Source organism: Pantherophis guttatus, chromosome 1, assembly GCF_059756535.1.
Source record: "Pantherophis guttatus breed Tessera chromosome 1, ASM5975653v1, whole genome shotgun sequence".
NCBI lineage: Eukaryota > Metazoa > Chordata > Lepidosauria > Squamata > Colubridae > Pantherophis > Pantherophis guttatus.
In genome coordinates, this window is record NC_142063.1 from 213499833 (window position 1) to 213517453 (window position 17621).

The following is a 17621-nucleotide window of genomic DNA, read 5'->3' on the forward strand; positions in this document are numbered from 1 at the left end:
AGAGCCAGGAGCTGCACATTCTGAAGCCCATTCTGCTCTTCTGAAGTCCCCAATGCTTTGAGTTTCCCTCCGCCATCTGGCTTGACTGCCCAAGCGAACCTCTTGCCCCACTCTCCATCCTGGAGGACCATGCATCCCCCCGCCAATCCTCCGTACAAATCACCCTCCCCATTTCTGCAAAGGCAGAGCCCCCCCACCCCGCAGGGTGATCCAAAGAGAGGAGGGGGATGCTGCAGAAAAGGCTACCTTCCACCTGGGCCTGCCTGCCACCCGTGCCAGCTCCATGGGGCTTGGGGCTCCGAAGCAACCCATTGACTTCCCTCCTGGCCACCTGATTGCTCTCTTTGACTGCCGGTGCCACTCCAAGAACTCAGCCCATGGAGTCTGGTGCTCTGGGGGAAGGAGGCTCAGCCACAGCACCACTTCCCGCCGGCAAAGAAGTGGAGCAAGAGGTGCAGAAGCAGCCAGCAGGGCCACAACTCCCTGCGCGGAGAGTGGGCCAGGCCAGACTGCGACACCATGGAGCCCGCAACACTTTCCCTTTGGCCTGGGAAGCAGCACTTACCCAGGCGGGCCAGTGTGGGTATCCCTTCATCTTGGCACTTCTTTGCCCGCTGCCTTGTGCACTGCACTTGGAAGGGGCCACCGCTGCCCCTCTCGCCACCCTCCCTCCCCGCCACCCTCCCTCCCCGCCTGGCTGCAGACATCCGTTTGCCTGAAGCAACCTCCCGAAGCAACCCTGCCACCGTTTGCTTTCATTTTGCAGCGGGAGAAGGAAGAAAGTGGAGGGCAGTGGCATGGCACATGCACATGTGCAGCAACTCTGGGATGTCCGTGGCCCATCTGCCCTGCCGGAGCACCACTGCACTGCCGCCTTTTGCTTTCTTCCTTCTCCCGCCATGAAACAAAAGTGAACAGTGGCGGAGTTGCTTTGGAAGGTTGCTTCGGGCAGGCGGACATTTACATCCAGGTGGGGAGGGAGGGTGGAGAGAGTGGCGGCAGCGGCCCCTTCCATGTGCAGCACATGGAGGCAGCAGAGGCAGGCAAGGTGGCCCCGGCACGCCTGTTGCTGGGAAGATGCAGTGATCACTCGGCCAGGCCTCGGCGTGGGCTGCATCGGCCTCTCTGCCCGTGCCATGTTCCGCTCTGGCCGGCTGCAGAACTACAAGTGCGGCAACCTGATCTTCGGCAAGTTGAAGGGGTATCCTCACTGGCCCGCCTAGGTAAACACCAATGCCCAGGCCGAAGGGAAAGCACTGTTGGCTCCACGGTGGTGCAGTTGGGTCTGGCCCTCTCCCCGTGCAGGGGGCTGCTGTGCTGCTGACTGCCACCGGCTTCAACGCCTCTCGCTTCACTTCTTCGCTGGCAGGAAGCAGGACTGCAGCTGAGTCTCCTTCTCCTGGAGCATCGGACTCTGCGGGCTGAGTTCCTGGAGTGGTGCTGGTGGTCAAAGAGAGCAGGCAGGTGGCCGGGTGGGAAGCCAGTGGTCTGCTTTGGAGCCCCAAGCCCCGTGGAGCCGGCATGGGAGGCAGGCAGGCCTGGGTGGAAGGAGGCCTTTTCTGCAGCATCCCCCTCCCCTCTTTGGATTGCCCTGCAGTGGGGGGCCTTCTGCCTTTGCAGAAATGGGGCAGGGCAGGGCAGGGCGGGGCAAGCAAGCAGCAACTGAGGGACCAGTTCAGGGGCATGGCCAGCCAGCAATCGCTACCAATTCAGCAACCCAGGCCATATGTCTGCTACCGGTTAACCCAAATCAGTCCAAACCAGTAGCATTTCACCCATGTGAAGGCTTCTATGTCTGTTTGAGACACCATTTGTCTCAAATTGTATAGGGTGTCCTGCTTGAGAAGAGATTTGGACTAGAAGACCTCCAAGGTCCCTACCAGCTCTATTGTGATTGATTGATTGATTGATTTTGATTGATTGATTGACTGATGTACAATCACGAAGTTGGCTTCATTTTCTTCAGTGGGACATATTTGGGCATTTGTCAGCAATCTTGGAGAACTAGAATTTTTCACCTTATTTGTGTTTTATACTGAAGTTGCTATATCTTAAACAGAGTATTCCGAAGCACTTGAAAATTACTCAACCTTCACTGTACCTGACTTTGGTCACATAAAAATAGCATATGTTGAGAATTAGGGCAGAAAAATAATATTTCCTAATATTTGGAAGAAATTTCAGAGGTCAGCTAAGCTTCAACTATATTGATGCAACATATAAACAAAGTTTCCTGTCTTTCAAAGGTTATGCAATATATCTGCCTTATTCCAGTTCTTTGGTTTATTTCAGAAAAAGAAATAGATTACATTTTGCAATGCCAGAGTGCATCAGTTTTGACATTCTTTTTTAGGCCTTCCTTCCTCTAGTTTACCTCTTTCTATTCATGCCGCAAATTTCTTATTGGCAGTGCACTTTTTCCAATCTTCATGAATGCAAGTCACTGCTTGAAAATGGACTTATAACCGTTTTTCCCTCCCACTCATATACAATGTTTTTCCATAAATACAGTTTCTTCATTACTATAGAAACCATTGTCTTGCCAGGCTAAGCAAGTCTGACTGTTAAAATTATCTATTTGTCAAGCTCATTCCGATTAGCCATGTTGTCAATATTTTAATCCTTAGGATTTCTTTATACATGATATTTTATGTTCTTTAAGTTCTTTAAAGATACATTTTTGGTGAGGGGAAGAGATTCCCAGATGACTATAACTTATGGATGGATGGATAAATAGATAGATAGATAGATAGATAGATAGATAGATAGATAGATAGATAGATAGATAGATAGATAAATGTGCTTGACTACTACAATATAGTCCACATGGTCTATGCTTGAAGTCTCCAGAAGGTGTAATTGGTGCAAAATGCAGCAACAAGCCTGCTAATCAATATAAGGCATAGTGATTGTGAATGAAAGGATCAAAGTATAAACACCATATGATGCCTATATCAAAAAAGCTGCACTGGATTTCCTCTGCTCACCAGCTACAGTCAGATACAAAGTGTTGGCATAACCCTTCATACTCTAAATGGGTTAGAGCTTGACTATGGCCACCTCTCCTATTAGACACCCATCCAATTGTTAAGATCTGCTTTTTTGAAGATACTTCTGCTGTCCAAAGCACATTTTTCCATATGGGGACAGGGCTGCTTTCAAAAGCCTGTCCTAGGAGTGTTCATTACAGTTTGCCAAAGTCCAAATCCTGAGTGAGTAATAGATTTTCAGTTAACTGGATTGAGAAAGATCAATGGTAACTTGCTGCATTAAAACTCTAGATTTTTATCAAGGACTACTATTGATTTCTCTAGAACTCAGGCATATATCAAAGAGCAGCGCTGCCTATTAAAAATTAAAGTTGCCGTTTCACCATTTTTAATGAAAGTGGGGAAGAGATGGCAAGGGAGCATTTGATTCAGTGATTTGAGGATGAGAGACATTTTGAATTGTGCTATTAGCTCTACCTCATTGTTATGAGGTAACATAACACCTCAGGAAGTGTAACCTCACTTCCTGAGTGGTTGAAGAGCTATTTTAACTGAACTGGATATAAAGGAAACAAAAGCCGGCTCCTGGACGTTCAAGAAGAATTAGGGAAATCCCTTTCCTCTGAAGGAAATTCCCTCAAATTTGTCTGAAATTTGTCATTGGTAGCCCCAACGACATGAAATCACATCACAGTTCATCTGTAACAACGTTTTGAATGGAGCTATGAAACTCAGACACTCATGTATTGATTCTATATAATGATTCATTTTTAATTTTTTCATTTATTTATGGTGAGTCAGGTTTTTTTTAGCTCTAGGGACTGCCTGCAGTTTTCTTGACAAAGTTTTTCAGAAGTAGCTTGTCCTTGCCTTGATCCTGAAAAGGAGTGCCTGGCCCAAGGTCATCCAGCTGTCTGTGTGCCTAAGGTGAGACGAAACAGCCTTCAGTTTCTGGCCTGATGTCTTAACCACTGCACCAAACTGGCTTTCTTAATTATTCATGCTATAATAAATATCTGGTATGTCTGCAATTTAATAGTATTTGGTTGTCGGGTGGAATTACATGTTTTCCCATAGTAAGAAAGGAGTCCAATACACAGTTTTCCTCAAACTTGTCTGGATCCCAAAACTGACTATCTGGACTAGATCAACTTATTTTTGAGAATCAGATAATGTATACACTCTATATGTGAAGTTTAATAATACATTTCAAGAGTTTGCTCAAAATCATCTTAAATACATTCTTGTTCTCTTCTTGAAGAGGCTTCTTTTCTGTCTACTGATGTGTTATTTCCCTTATTTTTTTAAAAAACATAGTAATATGGGAAATATCTACATGTTGGCATAAGTTCAAATGTTTAACTTAAGTGCAAAGATTTAACAATGTCAGTGTGTCCAAGTTATTTATGTTGGTCTGGTCCCAAGAATTGGATGATATAACTGAATTCCATTGGGGAAAATAATAAATTTTAGCTCCTCTTTGTACAAGCATGGAATATTTTTTCTGGAGAAAACAAATCTATATTGTGTAAAACAATATAAAATTCAAGAGTCATACTGCATGGAACATAAGCAACTGCAATTCTTTATTATATATTTGAATATTGCAAACTTTAGGACCAATTTTAAGAAAGGCACAAAGAGTCACTTGCAAGGAAAAACTTTAAATAGAAAGGTTGCCCCTACAATAAAAATATAATAATAAATAACAAATTGGGTCTGGAGCAAGACAGCAGAACGTTTATAAAAATTGTGGAAAAACAGACTGAGAACAGCTAATTTTGGATTGTCCTTAAAATTGGTGGAATGAATTGCATCAGTTTGGGAAAAAATGTAAAAGTTGCCCATCTGAAAAATAGTTCTTCCTATTGCAGAACTCAGCATTCCGAGTAACGCATCCAAGGAAATCAGAACTCCAAGACAGGAATGTTCCTCAGAGAACTTTTTTATTGGAGACATCATATTGGCATAGCTAATGAAAACCAACTCTAAAAAGTTTCCCATATAATTAAAAAAGCAAAGTTTCCCTCCCCAGGTGTCACAGGTCACATTGTCCAATCAAAGAAGGTGGGGGGGCTCCCTTGATCACTTCTGCTTCTCCTCCAACTGCTACCTGTTGGGATGACCTTGGTTCCTTTAGCTCTTTATTTTATCTACGAGACGGTCTGGCTATTTTCCCCTCATCCTCCCCCCATAGTGCATGGCAACTGTGAACTACACAAGTTGGCTTCAGCCAGATTCGATTCAGAGTTGACAGCAGACTAACTTACTGTAGGTGTGTACATACAGATGTTATGGGCAGAAGTTTCCATTAATTAACTTTTAATATGCAGTCATAAAACAAGCCAGTATAAGTTAAGTGCTCTGCATTGTGCTATAAGGCAGTGTCTATATATGGGAGCCATACCTACACAATTATATCTTTGGTATTATTATGCAGTCCTGCACTGACATAGAAGCTCATGTGGACAAGCCATTCCCATTTGCGGAAAGGCCTGAAAATCCAAAATTATATTTATACTGATAGAGAAAGTTTGTGGTTCAGGGTTGGAATGAGGGACACTTGTTGCTCTCTGGACTTGTTTTTCTTTTCTTTAAGATGTTTCATTACCCAAAATAACATCATCAGCACTGATGACATTACCAAGTTGGATTATGAAACGCCTGCAAGAAAACAACCAAGCCCAGAGACCACCAAGTTTCCCTTATATTTATACTATTTTTTAAAAATTAATTAACCCAGAGACTTGCAAGTTCCTTTCGGATCAGTTTTGGCGCAGTGGTGAAATTCAAATTTTTTTACTACTGGTTCTGTGGGCATGAATTGGTGGGCGTGGTGTGGTTTGGTGGGCATGGGAGGGGAAGGATGCTGCAAAATCTCCATTCCCACCCCACTCCAGGGGAAGGATACCGCAAAATCTCCATTCCCACCTCACTCCTGGGGGAAGGATATTGCAAAATCTCAATTCCCACCCCACTCCAGGGAAAGGATACTACAAAATCTCCATTCCCATCCCACTTCAGGGGAAGGATACTGCAAAATCCCCAATCCCTCCCGACTCCTGGGGGAAGGATATTGCAAAATCTCCATTCCCACCCCACTCTGGGACCAGCCAGAGGTGGTATTTGCCGGTTCTCCGAACTACTCAAAATTTCCACTACCGGTTCTCCAGAACCTGTCAGAACCTACTGGATTTCATCCCTGTTTTGGGGTTGACTTTAAAACAAATATCTGAAAGGAATTAATTTCAAATTTAGCCATATTCCAATACCCTCCTTGGAATACGCCTTTTTTAAAAATTCCCAAGCTGAAGCAACACTATTGTCTTTGTGTAAGGAAAACCTGCTTAGCCCAGCAGTCTGACAGCCTACACATGCTAGGCCTTTGGCACTCCCTCCTTCCTTCTCTGTCTGTGTCATGCTGACTCACTCTGCAGTGACATTATAATAAATGATTTGAGAGCATTGTGTCTTGATACAGCATGCCCTTTGGAAGGAAAGTGCCGGTATTCACAGCCAGCAAAGCCTCCTCTTGGTAGTGCTGGCAGATTACAGTACTGCCCTGCCCTAATTAAGGGTTTATTGCCCAACAGTCAGCGACGTTGTAATATACTCCGTTTCCCTTGCGGTTATTTGTTTTAAGCAGCCAGTTGAGAAGATTCTCAGCTTCCACTTCATAAATGCTTGGACATAGTTTGATATTCGATGTCAGGGAACATGTGCTATCCACCCAAACTCAGACAACAAATAACTATATTGGCATAAAGTGTACAGTATTTTCCCTATTAATAATTTCTAAATTGTCAAAGACTTTCAATGGTGATGTCCTTATGTACTCTAAATTGAAGGTGGGGAATGATAGCCCCTTTATGACTTGTGGACTTCAACTCCCAGAATTCCTGAGCCAGCATGGAATTCCATGCATGGCTGACTCAGAAATTGTGGGAGTTGAAGTCCACAAGTCATAAAGGGGCCATCGTTCCCTAACCCTGCTCTAAATAGGCCATGTTAGGGAAAGCAACTGGTAGATTCTAATGATTTTCTTTGTTCTCCTTCTTGCCACAGCTCAGGAACTGTTTAGAAGAGAAGAGAAAGAATTAGACAAAATTGCAAAATATAAAGACCTGAAAATAGAAATAGAACAACTCTTTCAAAAGAAAGCAAAGATAGTACCATAATAATAGTGCACAGTCCCAAAACAACTGGAGCACCTCTTGAATGCCTTTGGCATTGACAAAATTGTTATTAGTCAATTGCAAAAGACAGCTTTACATGGAACAGTTTACATCCTGAGATGATATATTTAACGCCCTCAAACAAAAACATCTGCCTGTCCAGGTCCTTGGGAAGGACTCAATAGGTTGATAAAAATGCCAAATTCAGTTTAACATGTGGCTGGTTGTGTAAACTATAACAATAATATCCAATAATGAGAGACAGTTTGGGAGTAAGGTACTACCCTGTTTCCCCCAAATAAAACATCCCCGATAATAAGCCCAATTGGGCTTTTAATTGCATGGCAATAAGGCCAAGCTTATTTCAGGGTTCAAAAAAATGTAAGACAAGTCTTATTTTCGGGGAAACACGGTTGGACTAGGATGCAAAACAGAAGACTGTGAATCCTATTTCTCCCCCAGGTATGAAAACCATCTGGGTAACTTTATGCCATTCACTGTCTCTCAGCATAACCCAATTCTTAGGGTTGTTGTGAAGAAAATAGGATGCAGGGACACTGGGTATGTATGTATTTGCCTTGAGTCAACTGAAAATAAAGGTAGGCTGAAAAAAAATCTAATAAATAATATTTTTTTTCTGCCTAGGTTCCCATCAGTGGTGGGTTGCTACCGGTTTGGACCGATTCTTGCCAACCAGTAGTAACGGCAGCGGGAGGCTCCGCCCACCTGCCCAGACATCATCACGAACGATCTGCGCATGTGCAAAAGCTCCCATTGCAAACCGGTAGCGAAGGTAAGTGGAACCCACCCCTAGTTCCCATGATGTTGCCTTCATTCCATCCTCAGTCCATATGCACTGGAAGAAAAGATCCTATTTCTATCAGCAGAGGTCCCATTACCTTCTGTGCCTTTAAGTGTTTGCCAAGGGTTTTTTTTTTTTGGTGGAAATTGGAGTAACTTAGAACTATTTACCAGATTGCATCTATAAGCATCTACCTATCTTTTAGTTTGATTAATGTCATGGGTCAGAGATGCATTTAACATTTCCTGGATTCTGTGTAATGGATAAAAGCCCAGTGCTTACTAAATAAGGACATAAAACCTATTCTATCAGCATAAGAATAGATATTATATTAACCTTTTAAAAAATCCTTATTCATCCTATACCTTTCTCACATTCATAGTCTGGAGTGATTTCATTTATGCTGATCAAAAATTGACAGTGTCTGACTTTGCTAAAAAAAAAAAAAAGCTTGTCTTTCAACAGCCATCCACTATATATTTTGAAAACAACAACAGTCCCCCAAAAAACCTATTGGCTATGTAACCATTATTTAATTAAAGACACATGCCTTTTTAAAAAAGAAACCTATTCTTGAGCTAGCTCTACCTTTAACCATTTTCTATGGTTATCTATTTTGTGATCTATTTAAATTCAGTATTGGCTGTTGACATTCTCCTGAAGCAAAACATAGCAGTGAATGGTGCACTGTGCAGTTCTTAAAATAAAATTGCCGTAACCCTCCATTTTTCTAATAGTCAGCATTCTTTAAAGGGATGAAAAATGAATCATTCTTCAGCCTAACAATGCGCTCTGTAAGAAAGCTGTCAATTCTCACATAAATGACTAGAACGCTTTGAATACCCCGTAGATATCACAGGAAGCTGCAATTATTTTAATACAAAATAAATAGCACTCTCTGATTGGTTTTTTCAATGTTGAATTTATCCTGCTGTGTATATTTCATTTTATAGCACATTTTCACCAATGTGTCTATGTTCTTGGCCCTTTTCTGAAATGCAGTACTAATGATGGTTAGATTTGACAGGTTTGCATGATGAAATGGCTTATTGATGTGACTCTCCTCGTGACGGGAGACGACTGGAGTTTCACACAACATACTAATGATCACAATATTTATTCAGAATGCATGAGAGCATTGGCTGCACTGCTAAATCAGACATCAGAGGCTAGAGACAAACGGCAATGCACTCTACTGAGGGCCATGAAAAAAACATACAAGCTGGAAAGATCATAGTTAATACTGAAAAATTACAATTAAAAGGATTATAGTTAATAGTTGCTTTGTTTATTTTCACTTCACTGACATCAGGAAATATGTGCACCATACCATAGGTGAAAATTACAGATTTAAAAAAGAAATTAAATGAGAATCTATTGTAATTACCAGACAAAACATACCTGCATATTCTTTTCACTTGATCATATGCATTTTTGTACATTGTTTTCTTTAAAGCTATAGAAAAATAATCCCTTATTCCAACCAAACTGTGATTCTACTGATATTAGTCAAAGTGTAAGGGAAGCTGAAATGAGATATAGACTGAACAGCAGAATATAGACAGAATCTTAGGTAACCAACTCTGTCATACTAAAATTGAAAGGTAAATCCCAGCAACTTGAATAGAATTTATTTCTTAATAGGGAAAGATAAATCTGACCATTTTAGTTCTTCATTTCCCCTCCAGATATTTCCATTTTACTTTCTCTTGATTATTCATCTTCTATTTGTAACAGTTCTCTACTTAAACAAACAACCTCCCCAACCCCCCAAAAAAACCCTTTATAGTAAAACAGGTCTGGCCTTTGGTCCCTTTTATCCAGACATTTACTGCTTTGCCTCATCTATAATCTTAGCACTGACTAGCACTGATGATTTATCTAGTAATGAAACATTTGCAAGAAAACAATCAAGCTCAGAGAGCACCAAAGAACCCTAATTTATTATCTTATGTTAACATTTTTCCTAATATAATCATTTTTAGATGTTATATTAATTATACCTAGCTTTTACAATTTTGCATAACAGTAAAGTTTGCAACAGCAAAAATTGCAAAATTTGGAGAAATGCTAATTTTGAATCTTAATATTTTCAGTACTGGTTCCAAAATGCAAACTGGACGATTATCTCCTTCTTCTTCCCTTTCTTTGGGAAGGAGGTTTAATTTAGCAACTTTAATAGATAAATGTTGAGATTTTGATGATATAATTGGGGTAAATTGGCCAGGGGTGAAATCTAAATTTTTTTGCTACCGGTTCTGTGGGCGTGGCTTAATTAGTGGGCAGGGCTTCGTGGTAAAGTGACTGGGTGGGCATGGCCAAGTCAATGTCACTTCTTTGCCCTTTTTTAACCTACAAAACACAACACAACACAACTGGCTCACCCACAATGTAAAAGCAGCTGTGCTAGACTCAAAATGGCCCTGCAACAAGCAGGAACCTCACACAGCCACAAAAAGCCCAAAAAAACAACTTTCACACTTTACACACAACACAACACAACACAACACCCACTAAAGTGTGAAACCAACTTTCACACTTTACACACACAAAATTCCACATACAGCTTTGTGAGATTTTGTGTGTTTGTGTAGTTAGAGTGAAACACTACAGAAACACACTAAATCTCAGAAAGCTGCACAAATATTATTTTATTTTATTTTATTTTTATTTTTATATAAAAGCAGCTAAATTTAAAACTTCCTAAACTTTAAATGGCTAGGTCTAAAAAAAGAACAACTAAAAAAAACCCCAATTAACTATTTTTTTTAAAGCTCCCAAAGGGGAAAAAAACTTACCCAATAGAACAGGGGTTTCCAACCTTGGCAACTTTAAGACTTGTGGACTTCAACTCCCAGAATTCCTCAGCCAGCTTTGCTGGGAGTTGAAGTCCATAAGTCTAGGCAGGAAGGCAGGCAGGCAGGCAGAAAGAGCTGCTCACCGATGAGCTTGATTGCAGGCAGGGCGATTCAGTTGCTTGCTGATGCATGGATGGCGATCGTCATGCGATCAGCAGCTAAGGTAAGCAAGCTGGAGGCTGGGAAGGTGGGGGGAGAAAAAAAGAAACTTTTTTCTTTTACATGGCTCTGGCGATCCAAGCTGAGTTGCCTGATTAGCAGGCAACTCATCTGGGATGTCAGAGCTTGGCTGGTCAGAGCCATTTAAAAGGAAAAAAAGGCTCTGATGATCGCGGAGCTCAGCTGGGCATGGGGGGCGGGGGCAGGGATTTTTGCTACCGGTTCTCCGAACTGCCCGCCGCCATCGCTACCTACTCGCCAGACCTGGTCCAAACCAGGAGCATTTCACCCCTGAAATTGGGGTAAATTACTGAAACTGCAAGAATTAATCTTCCAGAGCCCAGAAGCGGATATATGCACAGTCCTAGGATATAAATCTCAGAAAGACTTCAGATTAGAATCTCAGCATCTGAAATGGATTTTTGCAGATGTGTTGCACCATAATTCTTATGGTTGGCCATACCAGCTGGGAGATGTGCGTTATAATGAGATGGTATCAGAAATATGGCCCCAAGATAAGCAAACATGTCTTAATATAAACACTGGTGCCAAATTGCTAATTCCTTTCTTACCTTGCTAGTGTTCTAGAGCAGCGGTTCTCAACCTGGGGGTCGCGACCCCTTTGGGGGTCGAACGGCCATTTCACAGGGGTCGCCAAAGCCCTCTCTCGCCCCCCCACGCCTTCACTCACTCTCACTTTCTGCTCTGTTGGATCGCCGGCCGTTCGCTTACCCCGCCCACTCCCAATCTATTGCTGCCTCCTGAGTCCCAGCTGATGGCTAGAGGAAAAAAAACTGTTAAAATTCTTGCCGCGGGGCTTCAAAGCCCGCCCCTTGCCCCACCCCTCTGCACCACTATTTATTGCCAATAAATAGTGGTGGGCGAGGGGCGGGCGAGCCAGCAATTTAACAAATGGTTCGCTGTTTTTTTGTAATTTTATTGGCCAGCGGAGCTTCAGCATAGGCTAATTAGCCCTTGATTAGATTGGCTCCTGACTCTCAGCTGATTTGCTCTCAGCTGTTTTGCTCAGGGCTCTGCTGCTTGCTGGAGCAGATTTTTTTTTCCCTAGCTATGCGGAAAAACGAAACTGAAAGTAAAGCAGGCTGTTGGCTTTGCTGTTGCTGCAATGTTGGAAAATTAGGCAGGCAGATTTCTTTTCTTTTTCCTCACCAAAAAAGGTAGGTGCAAACAATGGGAAATTTAGGGAAAAAGAGGAGAGTTCAAGATTTTAAAACACAAAAGAAAAAAAGCTCTATTTAACTAGGGAATTGTAATAATTGAGATACTATTAATTGTATATTGTGTTGAAAGCAGAAATGGTTAAGTTGTGGTTTGGAGGAATATATGGGGGAAATTATTTGGTTTATTATTATTGGTAAATATAATTAATTGATTTGTAAGAAATTGGATTGCATGGAAATAATTGGAATATTCATGTTCATATTGATTAATATACAAAAAAGGTAGTTATATAACTAATTGATTTATATTAAAATGTTGAATTTATATTAAACAACTGTAAAATTACATAATTAACCAATGTGAGGATGGATATAAAAATAGATGACAATGGGAAGGGGTATAATATAGAATAGAAAGGAAAAATTGAATTTGATTAAGATTAGAGATGAGGATGAAGGGTAATATTGGTTTTTTATGAAAATAGATGAGGAATAAATATGGCAAAAAGGAAATATAGAAATTGTAAATTTAATTGAAATGACTAAACACTGTTTAAATTTGTGAACCGGCCAAATACTCTGTTCAAAGAAAATACATTTTATGTTTGTATGTGTGTTTCTAATTATTGTTATTTATTCATATTTGTTCTCTTTTATTCTTTAAAGTAACAATTCATCTTTATCTTAATATCTTTATATTTGTTTGGGGTTGGCTTTCTTCCCTTTCATCTTTTTTATTGTACAGCAATCTTTCTTCTCAAACCTACCACCTCTCTCTTTTCTTTCCTTCTTACTTTCTCTTCCTCCCCCTCTTCTTCTCCTCCCTACTTCCTCTTCCTTTCTCCTTCTCCTCGTCTCTTCCTCCCTCTCTTACCCCCACTCCTACTCTAATTTCCCTTCCCTTCCTTCATCCCTCTCTATTGCTGTATCCTTTTATGCATATGGACTACTCAGAGAGCTGAAAAACTTATTTCTGACTGGTCCTCGCACTTTTGACCAGTCCTCGAACTTACGACTGTCCTCACATTTTATGTTTTTGCCCTATCTTGTCACCATGGTGAAGAGAAGCAGTTGTGAAATGAGTGACATGGTTGTTAAGAATGCTACAATGGGCATAAATGATGACCAGTCATAAGTGCAAAGACCGGTCAAAAGTGCGAGGACCTGTCAGAAATCACTTTTTCAGCCCTCTGGGTAGTCCTTTTGTGCACATGGACTACTCAGAGGGCTGAAAAAGTTATTTCTGACTGGTCCTCGCACTTTTGACCAGATCTCGAATTTACAACTATCCTCACATTTTACGTTTTTTGCCCTATCTTATACCATGTTGAAGAGAAGCAGTTGTGAAATGAGTGACATGGTTGTTAAGAATGCTGCATGGGCATAAATGTGAGGATGGTCATAACTATGAGGACCAGTCAAAAGTGCGAGGACCTGTCAGAAATGACTTTTTCCAGCCCTCTGAATAGTCCCTATACACATAGCCATGCCCACCCAGTCACATGACCTCCAAGCCATGCCCACAAAATAAGCCACGCCCACAGAACCGGTAGTAAAAAAATTTAGAACCCACCCCTGGTTGGGGGTCACCACAACATGAGGAACTGTATTAAAGGGTCGCGGCATTAGGAAGGTTGAGAACCACTATTCTAGAGTGATCTCTGCTTTCTGAAAGATAATCCAGCCTTCCTCTGGTTGTAGGTATATCCTCTGTAAATTGCATGCCAGGTGATTGGCTTCTATTTGCAACCCATCCAACGTCAGGGATCATTTTGTAATTTTACAAATACTATATTGATTTGACGATGAGACCCATTTTCCCCAATAGTTATCTAACTTATATTTTCTGAAGATATGATAATAAAAGAAATTGTTATTAAAAGCAAACAAATGGAGGTACAATAACTAAAACTGCTGTTTTTAGCAAGATGAGCAAGTATACTACCCTGCCTGTCCTCTTCTTATCATTCTCATCTATCCATGGAGGCTTTCTATATTAATGAAAAATCACGATCCTGAATTGCTTGACAGTTACTTATCCTGAAAATATGGATAACAAAAGGACTAAATGTCTTCAACATACTGAGACTAAGAACCATTAAGCTGACTGATATTTACTACAAGGTAAACATGCATAGACTTTTCTGGTTGCTTGTAATCCAGCAACAATACCTTTGTTCCCTAAAACAGTGATGGCTAACCTTTTCGGCACCGAGTGCCGAAAGCTTGTGCGCGCGTGCATGAAAGTGCACGTGCACGTGCACATACCCATAATGCAATGTGTGTGACCCCATGTGTGTCCCCTGCACATGCGTGCTCAACCCCCACATATTCGCCCTGCACATGCACATGCATCTCCCACATGCGTTCCGCCCCTGCGCATGCACAGCAGAGACCCAAAAACCAGCTGGCTGGCGGGAGGTGCATGCATGCATGCGTGGCAGAGCTGAGCTGGGGCGACGGCTGGCATGCCCACAGAGAGGGCTCTGTGTGCCACCTGTGGCACGCGTGCCATAGGTTCGCCATCACGGCCCTAGAGAGTTGCATAATAGGTAAAAAATGTTCTTTTCCAAAAATTCTAAAATGCAAAGTATTAGAAGACTGGTATTGCTCATCCATATATATGTTTTCTTACATTTTTGGGAAAAAATCATATTCCATAATAATATCTTTAAAATAAACTTTAATTATTCCCTTTGAATTCTTTTTTTTTTTAGCATGAGGATAAACTTATCCATAAATCATTATTACTACTGGTTCTAGACAACTGTCTTTAACTATTACAAGCCTGGATGTTTATTGGATCAATTATTCTAATAAATAAGGCTTGCTTCACCACCTTGCCTCTTGGATGGTAAGATCTGAATAACACTCTTTTTGCAGTTCTTTCATTGCTTCCATAATAATTTAAAAACCCCTTTTTTAAACCCTCTAAACATATCTGTTTATACAGAGGGTGTGATGGATGAGGAGACCACACAACGGGATAATGTTAAACTGATATGAATATAAGTATTATACAAACATATCACATATGGAAGCAATTAAGTATGCATAGATTCATTGCACAAGATCACATATGAGCGTCCTTGAAATAATCTTTCTTGTTCTAGAAAATTGGCGGTGACAAGAGAGAACAGATGAAACAAAATACCAGGAAAAGTTTTCACACTAGAAATCTGAAGCAGCTTTGCATGAGTCTATGAGATAAATCCTGGTCTAAAATGTCAATATGAACTTGTTTTTCTTTTCTTTTTTTTGCTTTCTTTCATTTTTCCATCTTAAGACAATATATTTTTATTTATAGTACTGAGATGCGGTCAAGAAAGCATCCTACTGAATGTCTGGCTATAATCCAGATTTTAGAAAAAAAGAGCTTTGTTCCAAAACGTTGACATCAAAATGTCTAAAGTAGTTTGTAGTGAATTTCCTGCAGGTGAACAAAGTATAGCATTGTAGCAATCATTTCTGTTGGCTTTTGGCTAATATTTGCAGAATTTTCTCTTGAATCAGCTCCAGTAGATGATAAATTCAAGGTGCCCAAAAACCAGCCTCTATTTCAAACATGCGTATAGACAAAGTGCTTCAGATGGGAAACCCTTATACAACAGTCTGCATGCTTTCCATCTATTGGCTGGTACATGAACTGAAATCAGACAGACTCCCAATCCGTGGTCCTCCCCCTAGATAAGCCCCATAGGATGCTGACTGGACATCAGTAAGGCCTTCCTGATATCTTAATTCTCTTTCAAGAGAAGAAGTGCAATTGACTTCCATACCGTCAAATGAGAAATAATGTTGCTTTAAATCTATTGTTATACTCCTACTGACTGTTTAATGTATTGGATTGTTAAAACTTTTACTGGAAGCTTTTTGTACAGCAGTGTTATAGTTGTATTATTTTGATATACCATCCAGGACAACTCTGAGAGAAAAATGCAGGAATAATAATTTAATCATTATTTACTTATTTTGTTCATATATTCCCCACATTTACTGTATTTTTCAAAGTGTAAGATGCACCTTTTTACCCCCCAAAAGGGGGTGAAAATTTAGGTATGTCTTGTACATGAAATGTAGCTCTGCCCACCCACTGGCCACCCTTTGGCCTGTGCCTCGCAGCAGTTACCTCCTTGCAAGCAAACAGCAAGAAAAAACAGCTCCTTTCAGCTTCAGCATAGACTAATTAGCACAAGTTGATTAGATCGGCCTCTGGACTCTCAGCTGATTTGCTCTCAGCTGTTTTGCGCAGGGCTCTGCTGCTTGCTGCCAAGAGCTAAATTGCTGGAGCAGATTTTTTTTTCCTTGTGCTAATCAAGCTACGCTGAAAACGAAACTGAAAGTAAAGCAGGCTGTTTGCTGCAGCGAGGCAAAATTAGGCAGAGGCAGAGGGAGATTTCTTTTTCTTCTTTTTCCTCACCAAAAAAGGAAGGTACAAACAATGGGAAATTTAGGGCAAGATTTTAAACACAAAAGAAAAAAAGGAGAAAAAAAAAGGCAAAAATAAAAATGGAAAGGAAGAAAAAGAAATGAAAGAGAAAAATGTTATACATATTTAGAATTAAAATATGAATAGTAGTAAGAAATAAATGGGAAATCATGATTGTAAAAATGAAATGAATAATAATTGGAATATTTGTCTTTGTATTTTTGAAATCTAGACAATGTTAAGGTTTTTTTTTTTTAGAAATATGAATAAGTATAAACTGTAACAATTGAAATACCTTTAATGTTATATGGTGGTGAAAGTAAAAAAGGATTAAATTGTACCTTGGATAACAGCTAGAACATTTTTAAATTTAATTAGGGAAATTGTAATGATTGAAATATTTTTAATTACATATTGTGATGAAAGTAGAAATGATTAAGTTGTGATTTGGAGGATTATATGGGCAAAACTATGTGGGATATTGGGAGAATTTAAGATGTGAAAATGAGTAACATAAGAGGGGAAATTATTTGGTTTATTATTATTGGTAAATATAACTAATTGATTGTAAGAAATTGGATTGCATGGAAATAATTGGAATATTCATGTTCATATTGATTAATATACAAAAAAGATAGTTATATAACTAATTGATTTATATTAAAATGTTGAATTTGTATTAAACAATTGTAAAATTACATAATTAACCAATGTGAGGATGGATATAAAAATAGATGACAATGGGAAGGGGTATAATATAGAATAGAAGGGAAAAATTGAATTTGATTAAGATTAGAGATGAGGATGAAGGGTAATATTGGTTTTTTAAAAAAAATAGATAAGGAATACATATGGCAAAAAGGAAATATAGAAATTGTAAATTTAATTGAAATGACTAAACACTGTTTAAATTTGTGAACCAGCCAAATACTCTGTTCAAAGAAAATACATTGTATGTTTGTATGTGTGTTTGTCTAAAAAAAACCAAAAACCTTTTTTTTAAAAAAAAAAACCCAAAAAAGGTAGG